This window comes from Vigna unguiculata, chromosome 6, assembly GCF_037176805.1.
Source record: "Vigna unguiculata cultivar grain cowpea cultivar isolate G323 ecotype 2 chromosome 6, ASM3717680v1, whole genome shotgun sequence".
NCBI classification, from domain to species: Eukaryota; Viridiplantae; Streptophyta; class Magnoliopsida; order Fabales; family Fabaceae; genus Vigna; species Vigna unguiculata.
In genome coordinates, this window is record NC_140797.1 from 12,499,722 (window position 1) to 12,510,449 (window position 10,728).

A 10,728-nucleotide genomic window follows, 5' to 3' on the forward strand; every position below is an offset into this window, starting at 1 on the left:
TCGTTGATCAGCTCGCAACCTTTCATCTGTGGTGTCTAATTTCTCTCTCAGTCCATCCATTAATAACACAACTTCCTTATAGGATGGTCCATTGATTGCTGCAACTTGTTGTTGTGATGTTGCATGTTGTTGTTGTAGAGAACCAAATGGAACATATGATGGCTGGGGTGGACACTCAGAATATGGTTGTTGCTCATGGTATGATGGTTGCTCATATTCCACAAAAGATGATCTAGGATATAGATCATTTAGTTGACGTATAGTTAACCTACTTAAATCAGGTGCAGAAGTAGGTGTGACAATTTGCTGCTGATAATCATATGGATCATGTGGTTGCTGTGGATAATCATTATAGTTCACTTGAAAATCAAATTGTTGATTATTTTCATATGAAAAATGATTTTGCATTTTTGAAAGAGGTTTTCTGAAAAGAAATAAGTTGAAAGCTTGTTGAGTAGACTTCCAAGAAAGAGAGGTGTGTCTCAATGGACAACTTAAATACCTTGTCTTTCCTTAGCCAAAGTGTTTCTCAACTAGTTTCACAAATTTCCCAACAAAAATCCTCAAACAAAAATTATGCTTAAAAAAAGTAACTAAAAAAAATAACCAAAGAAAATAAAATAAATGTTAGAAAAAAAAATTAAGATAAAAAAAATGTTAGTGATAAACAAAAAATAAAATCAAAAGAAAAAAAAATAAGAACTAAAATGATAAAAATTATAACCGTGTTCCCCAACAACGGTGTCAAATTTGATAACGCTGTCGTCAAGCGATCAAATTAATACTACTTATCTATAACAACTTCAGTATTGTTAAGAAAGTAGCCAAAAAAATTAGTATGGGTTAAGTTAACCCTAAGTCGTCTCCCAACGAACACGGAATTGATTTTTAACAAGTTAGTTCTTATAAAATCTTTACAAAATAGTTAGTCAAATAAAATAATAAAAATATAATAGATAAAGATAAGAAGATAAAATAAGACAGAAACAATAGTTAAAAAAAATAGGTCGATTCCACTGCTTTTTCAAAATAGGATTCATCATTGGTTTCCTAAAGATTATTGTTATTGATTTCTTGTTTAAGACTTCAAATTAATCAAAGTAACTTCTCAATTAATTTGTTGGCGTCCTTACTTTCAACCAAAGTAACTTCTCAATCAAAAGTAAAGACTTTGTAGATTAATCTTAGTAAATTTAACCAAAGTAAGTTCTCAATTAAATATTACTAATCCTAATCATGTCCATTCTTTTACCTCTTATATCTAGTAAAAAGCTAATTAACCAAAGTAACTTCTCAATTATTAGCAAAAACTCATTCAATCATATGAAGGTTTCTAAAATTAATCAAAGTAACTTCTCAACTAAAATTTAAAAACCCTTGGACTCATACGATTGTTATGTTATGTAGATTTAACACCGTGCTAACTTGCTACAATGTAAAAATCATTACTTTTACTAAATTAAGAACCAAAAGACATAGATGAAAATAAATCTCAACAAGAATCAAAAGAACAAACAAATTAATTAATCTAACCTCAGAATCCAATTAAGAAATTACAATGGAATCAACCCAAGAAGTTCAGCACTCCATGAAATACAAAATAGAAGAAGAATAGAGAGGGAAAGGAAACGAAATTAGGCCTTCTAAGGGTTCCTAAACTTCGAAGTCCCGAGCTTGTCTTTTCTACTTCTCCCTTGGTATCTTTATATAGGAATTGGACTAGGCTTTTCTATCGCTAAAATCTCTCAAATATCTTTTAAAATAAAGATAATTATAAATATTTAAAAATATTTAGAGAGATATAGACTATTTGACAAATATAATTGGTTGATAATATCAATATTTATTATAATTAAATAAATTAATTACTTAAAGATATATGATAAATTATTACCAATTAATATTTGTATTAATTTTCCAAATCAACCCTTTGCAATCTCCTCAAATTATCTTCTAAATAATCCAATATCTTCAAGATATATTTGTTTGTTGTGGATCTAAAAAGATTCAAGAAGATCTTGTCATATTTAAAAAGATTTGGTAGTTAATATCTTTTAATATTTTATGATATAATTAAATAAGATAATTATTTAAAAATATCAAATAAAATATCTAAAGATATATTTTTCCCAAATTATCTTCTATCATAAAGATAAAGAAAACCGCAAGGTCCAATTTTTTGTTGCTCTCTTCTTGGCTTAGCCAAACTTCTTCATTTTTTCAAGCTTTTCTTATCGTCTTCATGCAATGCTTGGCTTGGATTTTTGTGCTTTTGATAATTTCTTATTCTTGAATTTATCTTTAAGGTGTCATGAAGCTTTAATCAATTTATTTCCGCACCTCCATGAGCTCAACTTAGCTGCAACTGTACTAACACACCTGAAAATATCCAAAGAACATTTATGCAACTAAAAAGCTATTTTTAACATGTTTTTGTATCTCATGCTCAATAAACCCAATTATAGGATATCCCAATTAAATCAATCTTTAAGCACACAAATTCAATTAAATACCCATAATTAAACATTAAATGAGGGCAAAAATACGCACTCATCAATAGTACATATCATACATGCACTCACATGCATGTACTTGACACGTAACATGGATTCACTTTGGATTCATGTCACAATGTATAATGCCTAATATTCCTCCCATTGTTTTTTCATGCCACCTTGCATAGTACATACCATACATACACTCACATGCATGTGTATAGGTAGTTTCCAAATTTGTAGCATCTTGCATTTTCATGTCACTTTGCATAACACATAACATGCATCAACATATCTTGAAAAAAAGTTGCACTACAATAATTTTAAAAATTAATTGTTTCCTATTTGTTGTTAATAAATTCATGGAATTTTTCGAAAAGTGAAAAAAATAAGAGAAAATAAATTATTCTTTGGTCAAATCAGTTTGTTGAATAAATGGATAATTTTTATGAAAAGTGACACACTTTTGAAACTTTGCTCTAATTTGGGTACATGGAATTGCTAAAATTCACTTCCTTTCCCATCCCATTTCCCATCACCTTTCTCCAATAAACCTTTTCTTTGTATTCCATGGAGGATCATCATAAAGGGCATGTGCCTTAAAATGAATTAAAATTGAAGTAAGTCTTTGAACACAAAAAAAAAGGAAAAAATGAAGAAAAGTCTGCTAGACTGAAAACCCAAAAGGCGGTCTAGGCAAAAGTAAGACAAAAAAAAAATAATACAAAAAAAAGTAAAGGCAAAGTAGGGGCAACCTCTGATGTGATTGAATTTTTTTTCCTTTTGGATTAAAGCTTTTGAAATTAAAACAATCATGAGTTGAAATGATGTATGGCCATGTTTCTTTATCAAGAAAAAATGATATTCCTTTGTTACCCATTTTGAGCCTATAAAAAAAATTAAAATTTCTTTTTAGTTACCCTTAACAAGGGTCACCTTCCCACTAAAGTTAACATGATGTTTGCATCTATTTCATTTGACTTGTAATTCACCAATAAAAAAAATAAAAAGTTTGGAAAGACAAAAAAATTGGTTATGCAAAAAAAAAAAAAAGAGAAACAAGAGTTGGAAAGTGAAAAAAAATGGTGAAGAAAGGTAGTCAAATGAATTTTAGATGCAACCTTAGATAAAGACCCTTGTTTTAAATAACCTTTATACCATTTACTTTGAGCCTCCATTATCCATTTTTTTATATCCATTAGCCTTGGCCACAATACAAGCCTAATAAAGTCCACACAAATCAATGATTGGTTGTTGTTTTTCCAAAACTTTAATTTAGAGGAAAATATTTTGTCATGTTAAGAGGTTTGTCAAAAAAAAAAAGGTTGAAAAAGTGTTCAAAGATTTGCTTTCAAACACTGGGGCAGTTTATTTTTGGTTGACATGTTTCCATAGAGATCAAAATTAGCCCGAGTAGTCAAGTTAAATCAAGGTCATGCCTTCTCATTCTTTCATTCTTCATTTGTTTTCTATCATATTTTCTGCTTTGATCTATCCTTCTCCTACCATTACTCATTATTCTCACCTTGAAATAAATTGGAGAGACATTTCACTTATTGTTCCTATGTTATAGTCAGATATCTTGAATTTGGACAATTATTGACTTTGTTTGTCAAGCTTACATTGCAGCTACTAGTATGAAGTCTCCCATTATTTTCAACATTCTCATGCTATCAACAACTGGGGCAAGCTCAAACACATTTTGCACCCCGAGACCAATCTGTACCCTCAAACTGGGGAAAATTTTGAAGTCTCCATCTTTTTTTTATCAATAACTAGACAAGCCCAAACACACCTCATGTCCTGAAGTTAACTCTTAACTATCAAATTGAGGCATCTCCTTAGTCAATTATCTCATCTTATCCCTTCTAAGATCTTTGGCAATTTCATGTATGTCACTCAAATAGTGTTCAAAAAGCAATGATTCAGGAAAAAGTTTCTCAATAAACTGATCAGACCAAAGGATACTTTTCAAAGAAAAAAATCAAAACAGAAAGATGCCAAAAATCTAAAAATAACAACAAATTGGGAATCAATTGAAATAAGTTTCATACAATGTAAAAAGTGAAAAAAATACAAGAGGGCATGCTTCATGCATAGATTCATACCTAATCATACATACATCGTTCATATTTGTGAAAAGAAAAAAAATTAAAAAACAAAGGAACTTTCATCATGCATTCATACACTAATTCATACATCAAAGTTTCAACTTTGTTCATGTAAAAAAAAAACATCATAACATGTGCATCATAAACTAATATTGTTAGTGTTCAAAAAGAAAATCCATAAGTCATGCCAACATTATCATTCACCATGTATACTCGAAATAAACATAACAACATTATCACACATCATAATCAATGTTAAAAATAAATACAAAATATACGCAAACATTTTTATGCACATATCATGTAAACGTTAGAAAAAGAAAGTCATAATAAGCATCAACATATTCATGCACTTATAAAAAGGAAATTCATAACATATGTTAGCATTTGCATGCATTCATACACATGACGTCAATTATCAAAAAAAAAAAAAATCCAAACATGTGTTATAAAAATTAGGTTCTATGTAGTATTTGGTTCAAAAAGAAAAAAAAAAGTCACATACATGCCAACATATTCATGCATATATCATATTAGCATATTCATGCTTATATCATGTTATGTTAGCATATTCATGCAAATATCATATTATGTTAGCATATTCATGCATGCACAATCATCTAAACTCTCAAAAAGAAAAATTCATAACATATGTCTTAATCATCATGCATCATGTACATACATCATAGTTCTTTTTCATGAAATGAAAATTTCTTGTCACTTTTGGGATCAAAACCCTCTTCATTCACATGAACGGTTGTCGAATCCTTCTGTTTCAAAACGAAGAAAAAAAGAAAGATACAAAATTTTGCTTCTTTAATATTTCTTGGATTGATAGTCCAGTTCCTTCATATGAATGGCCTACATGCCCCCAAGCCCAGTTTATCTGGCCCAAGCCCAGTTTCGCACTAGCACTTAAGCCTAGTTTTGTCTAGCCCTTAAGCCTAGTTTATCTGGCCCAAGCCCAGTTTCGCACTGACCCCTAAGCCTAGCTTTGTTTAGCTCCTAAGCCTAGTTTATCTGGCCCAAGCCCAGTTTTGCACTGACCCCTGAGCCTAGCTTTGTCTAGCCCCAAGCCCAGTTTCGCATTGGCCCCTTAAGCCCAGTTTCATCTGGCCCCTCAAGCCTAGTTTAGTCTGTCCCAAGCCCAGTTTCATCTAGCCACCTTAAGCCCACTTAGGTTTGGCCCAAGCCCAATTTTGCATTGGCCCCTCAAGCCCAGTTTCATCTGGCCACCCCAAGCCTAGCTTTGTCTAGCCTTCAAGCCCACATTCATTGAAAAATAATTCTTCTGTTTTTTCATAGAGCTTAAGTTGGAGACAAAAGATGTGGTTGTAAATGTTGTTACTAAAGAAAAAAAATGATAAAACCTATGGGGTAAAGTCTTCCCATTAGCTTATTAGCAAAATACCCTAGGGCAATCCTTTCCATTTTACATACGCTCAATAGAACAAATGCACCAAAATCACGTTTTTATACGATGAATCTAGACAAGGGAAATTTTTTTGTCCTCGTATAAAGTTTATCCTCCAACTTCATAAGTCTGCTTGTGTAGAATAATACAATTACATTATGATTTAAGTTATACCATTCATTTCCGGTCCGCTAGGGGATCACATGATTTGTCGAAAGGAAATATTAAGCAAATGGTTTCTTGTGTTGACATTGGGTGTTAGGATTTGTTACGGCCTTCATCTTGTCTTTTGAGATGGCGAAGCGACATTCAGATGGAGTCCATGATCGAGGAAACAAAATGATTATAAATGCTAGTAAAAAATAATAACGAAAATATTAATAATAAAGAGAGGAGGGAAGTAAATAGAAATATAAGGAAATGGAAAAGACAAAATTGGCATAAGGAAATTTTGGAAAACAAGATTAATTAGAATTCATTCATACATTCATGCATCTATGCATTCTTTTTTTCTCAAATATCAACTTGGTTCTCACGGGGTGATAAGTCCTTTTTGGAACCCTCTTCACAAAGTGGTAACAAACTGTTATTCTATATCGGCCCTCTGTGAGGCAATGGTCAAGCCTAGGTTTTCTTTTGGTATCTTGGCCCTCTGCAAGGCAATGGTCGAGCCCAGGTTTTCTTTTGGTACCTCGGCCCTCTACGAGGCAATGGTCGAGCCCAGGTTTTCTTTTGGTACCTCGGCCCTCTACGAGGCAATGGTCGAGCTCATCTTTTCTTTTGGTATCTCGGCCCTCTACGAGGCAATGGTCGAGCCCAGGTTTTCTTTTGGTATCTCGACCCTCTGCGAGGCAATGGCCGAGTCCAGGTTTCGTTTGGTATCTCGACCCTCTGCGAGGCAATGGTCGAGCCCAGGTTTTCTTTTGGTATCTCGGCCCTCTACGAGGCAATGGTCGAGCCCAGGTTTTCTTTTGGTATCTCGGCCCTCTGTGAGGCAATGGTCGAGCCCAAGTTTTCTTTTGGTATCTCAGCCCTCTGTGAGGCAATGGTCGAGCCCAGGTTTTCTTTTGGTATCGCAGTCCTCTATGAGGCAATGGTGGAGCCTAGGTTTTCTTTTGGTATCTCGGCCCTCTACGAGGAAATGGTCGAGCCAGGTTTTCCTTTGGTTATATTGGCCCTCTGTGAGGCAATGTTCGAGTTCTCTTTTTTCTTTTCATTTTTGAAACCCAAACGAAATTAGTGTTTTTATCTTTACTTATATTTTACTACGATAATATAAAAATTTCACTTTCATATTATCTAGTCAAATCTAAGTAAAGAGGGGCAACTGTAAACACCCAATTTCGTCCGGATCAATGCATTTGTTTGGTTAAAATAATAATAATAATATAAATAATATATAATATAATAATAATAATAAATAAATAAAATATATATATTTGGATTGATGGTAGGTTTTTTTTAACTTTAATTCTACCACGAGAAAAAAGAAAAAAAAAAGAAAAAAAGAAAAAAACCAAGAGAAGGTCACTACTAGATATATAATATACAGTAACACTAAAAAACTGTTACTAAAACATGAAAAATGTTACTAAAAAAATTTAGTAACATTTTATCACATGTTACGTATTCCCTATGTTACCATTGATTTTTTGTAACATTTATATTTATGAACAGAGACATTTACATAAATGTTACTAAAAATTTTAAGTGACATTTTTTTATTAAAATTGTAACATTTTTGAAATGTTACTGAAATTTTATAGTTACATTTTTAAAATGTTACTGAAATTTTATACTAACAATTTTTTTATAGAAAAGCAACATTATAAAACTGTTACTGAAAACTTTTAGCAACTTTTTCTTAATGAAAAGGCTACGTGTTAAAAATGTTACTAAAGAAAATATAATAGAATGACTTTAGTGGGTGGTGGGAAGAATCTTGGGGAAGTGAAGAAAGGTGTCTTTGGATCATAAAACTCAAATTTAAGAGGCTGCAAGTAATACCATGAATGACTAATTTTACTGATCGAGTACAATACATCTTTGAATAAAGAACAATAGGATAAATAATCAAGTAACCAGGTCCCACACTCTCCATTACCAAAGGCACACATTTCATGTTTAATTTCCCAAACCAGATGTTAGGCAACCCAAAGCAGCAGAATTTTAGTAAGATACGTTCCTAACATAATCATTAGCCTCTCCTATACCAAGCAAATGTTCATTCCAGGTGTTAGGATGCAAGCAAATGACTGCCACAATTCTTGTAAATCTAGAAACATGATTGCCACAATTTTTGTAAATCTAGAAGCAGGGAGAACATCTTTGTTAACTTTAATTTAAATACAAATATTGGATATTAAGTTGTAAATCAAGACATTGCCCTGCAAAATTGGTGTCACCATACTTCTTTGCAATGACACCAACTATACGCCCACAAACCAGTGTCACCCTTTCCATTTTCAATAGCATCTGCAATCTGAAAAATAACATGTTTAATATTTCTGCCTTGTGTAACTTTTTCCTATAAAGCATAAACAACCATAATCCTCATCTCATTCCCTTATTTTCTCAAAAGTAAAAAGAAAACGTTTAGGAAAAAAGAAATAAAACAATATGTGATTAATACAAAAGTTTAGTAAAAAAGAAATTAAACAATATGTGATTAAAACAAAGGTTTACTAAATTTCAATGAATAAAGCAAGTAAGAGTGTCACCTGATGAAGATCAAAGATCAATTGAGCAAGGTCCTCAGTAGAATAAATGCCATCTCCTTGTTTTTGAATTCTGACCAGCATCTCCTTCTTTAAAGCAAGAACTTAATCACGTATATAAACAATCTGTCCATTGTGAGTGACATTAAGAGTTACAACGGATTAGCACAGGAAATTTTAGTTCTTTAAAGAGTTATTAGAAAGCTAACATCATAAACACAATTGCTCAATTTTATCAGTAATTAGTTTGTTAGTTTGGACACGTTTCTGTGTAAGAGAAAATAAGAGACAATCTCTTCATAAATTAAAATTAGTATAATTTTTTGTATCACTTCTAAAGAGATTATGAAATTATACCTTTCCACTAGTATCAGGCAAACCTAGGATATTTACTTGGCCAAAGTAATCAGCTACTGATACAATTACAACATTGAATACCATAGGAATTCTTCCCAGAAAAGACTCTATGGTGTTTGGATCAGGAGCTTGAAGGATGTCTAGTAGATGATGCACCATGTATAACACCCTCTCTGCTGTATCAAGTCTACACCAAAATAATGAAGAAAAAAAATCTGATCAAGTGTATCTAATAAACGATTAGTTATTTACATCCGGTAACTAACTCCAAAACTAATGAAAGAGGACGGAACTATAAATTAATTCCAAGGTAGAGACGAAAAGGGGACGAATGTGTTGGAATGAAACCTGACCTGTTGGAGAAGACCATGCGGTGCGAAGAACGCAATGTTTCTAACCTCCCTCGCCGGAATTCTCCGCTGACAACTTCCACTCCCTCTGCAAAATCTAAGTCGACGATGACCTCATCGAAACCCTCTCCAAAATCAACGAAATCGCCATAATCTCCGACGAAAATCGTTGGGAACTCGCCTACATCCCTAGCTTCAACGGCGCCATCATCCTTACGGTGGCCGGATGCAGTTGGCGGATAAATTAGTGTGTCACCATGACGAGTTGAATCACGACAAAAATTGAACTTCGACAATCGAACAAAATACCAATGAAAATCGACAGTGATGATTGATGAACAAAACACCAAAAAAAAGGGTAGTCATGAACTGTCGCTCAGAATTCGGGGGAAAATCAGAATTTGGGAGAAAATTTTAGTTTGGGTAAAGTTTTGGGGGAGGATTTTGATTTAGGTTTAAAATTTTTAATTCGGGTAAAGTTTTGGGAGTAGATTTTTATTTGAGGGAAAAAATTTAACGGGTGAGAAATTTTTGGAGAGAGAAAAAAGGTATGTTCGTAAATTACATTTATTTACCTCCTATAAATATCGAAAAGTGTTATAAATTAATAGAATTGGTAACATTTTAAATTGTGTAGCCACTGTTACAAAATACAATAAATGTAGTAGTATTTAATAACATTTATTAAAAAGATAATATAATAAATTAATTTTATTAATAGTAATATTTATTTGAAAATATTATTATGTAATTATTAATATAAATTAACAATTTATAACAATTTTTATTTAAAATATACCTTAATATAATTTACAATGAAATGTATTTAAAAAGTTTATTATAATTTATAAAAGCATCTATAGTAACATTTTTAATCATTATAATAAAGAAATAAAAAGGGTAAAGATCTACCGTAACATTTTTTTAAAATGTCACAATATTAATGTTAATATTCTTTGTAGTTACATTTCTAAGAAAATGTAACAATAGTATGTCTACAGTAACATTTTTAATAAATGTAACTAAACAAATGTCGTTGTAGCTGCTCAATGTTGTAGTGGGAGAATCTAATTTATTATCACACTCTTTTTGTGAGCCCAAATGTTCTACATATTTTCACCCCCATTGTTCGCTATTTACACTCTCCACATGAAATGACAAAAGAGGACGTTTCATAATTTCTGTTTTTAGAAAAGGGTATAATATTAGGAGCCAATTTTTTTATAATAATTTGAATAAATATCTTGTATTTACACTTATGTGTCTCTTTCAGTTGCCAGTCGG

The 10,728-nt window shown here is 31.9% G+C and overlaps 1 long non-coding RNA gene across 1 annotated transcript; it reads right to left on the minus strand.

The window, feature by feature from the left end:
* Window positions 1-8,024: 8,024 nt before the first annotated feature.
* On the minus strand, window positions 8,025-9,899 carry LOC114171447 (uncharacterized). Its single transcript, XR_003601510.2, has 4 exons — window positions 9,448-9,899; window positions 9,095-9,281; window positions 8,741-8,863; window positions 8,025-8,502 (listed from the first exon to the last, which is right to left on the minus strand). It is a non-coding gene; the product is annotated as an uncharacterized LOC114171447 (long non-coding RNA).
* Window positions 9,900-10,728: the final 829 nt, after the last annotated feature.